The sequence below is a fragment of the Pundamilia nyererei genome, unplaced genomic scaffold (genome assembly GCF_000239375.1).
Source record: "Pundamilia nyererei isolate P.nyererei 1_Seehausen unplaced genomic scaffold, PunNye1.0 scaffold00105, whole genome shotgun sequence".
NCBI classification, from domain to species: domain Eukaryota; kingdom Metazoa; phylum Chordata; class Actinopteri; order Cichliformes; family Cichlidae; genus Pundamilia; species Pundamilia nyererei.
In genome coordinates, this window is record NW_005187506.1 from 2,248,705 (window position 1) to 2,249,518 (window position 814).

Below are 814 nucleotides of genomic sequence, written 5' to 3' on the forward strand. Positions count from 1 at the left end.
GCAGACTATCAAGGATCAAAACCTCTACCAATCTACAACTAATTACAAAACTCTAAGCATATATAAGTAAATATTTCTAAGCATAAATGACAATCAACAATACAAACTCTAACAGAAACCACAAAGATGGACAAGTGTGTGTTTGTGTGTGAATGCTGCAGCAGCCTGATATCACATCCAGGCAGCAGCTGGATTTACATACAAAAAGCATCTCACTGTTTGCTTTTTGTATCCACTGCTTGCAGCTTCATTCAGTTAAAGAAACCTTACCTGTCCCACATTCATGATTACTTTTTAGATTTAGCAGAAATACCAAACACTGATGCTGCTGAAGCTAAAGTGCTATGATCTCCACAGTCTCCTGTTAATTCATTTATGCAGCCTGTAAAATATGTGACCACAGAAAATATTCAACATCCCGCATTTATGTGCTTGACAAGAGAGGCTTTCTTAGAGGCATAATTTCAGCCCCAAATATAATTTCTCCTCTGGTCTGTGGTGCTGTTAGTCCGGTGAGGTAGTTATGATGTGAGCTGCCATGTTTTAGAGCTGCAGAAATGTCTGTTGCTCTTCAATAGACAGGGCTGAAAAATGAAGCTGAGGGCAAAAAACTGCAGTTCCTCTAAAAGCAAGTCAGTCCCTTAGACTTCCTGTTAACTTTACAGCAGGAAATACACATTCTTACAGCCTGCTACAGAAATTATTCAAAGCTTTTAACCCGTCGTGCCAGCTGTCAGGAGTTAATCTTTACATAATTACAAGAAGTGCTTTGAATACATCATCATTACCATAGATTCATCTGTACCACATCAGG

At 38.8% G+C, this 814-nt stretch overlaps 1 protein-coding gene across 1 annotated transcript in view; it reads left to right on the forward strand.

Annotated features, from left to right (window-relative positions):
* LOC102207162 (dedicator of cytokinesis protein 3-like) overlaps positions 1-814 on the forward strand; it is a 248,678-nt gene that overhangs the window by 179,104 nt on the left and 68,760 nt on the right. The window lies entirely within an intron of this gene.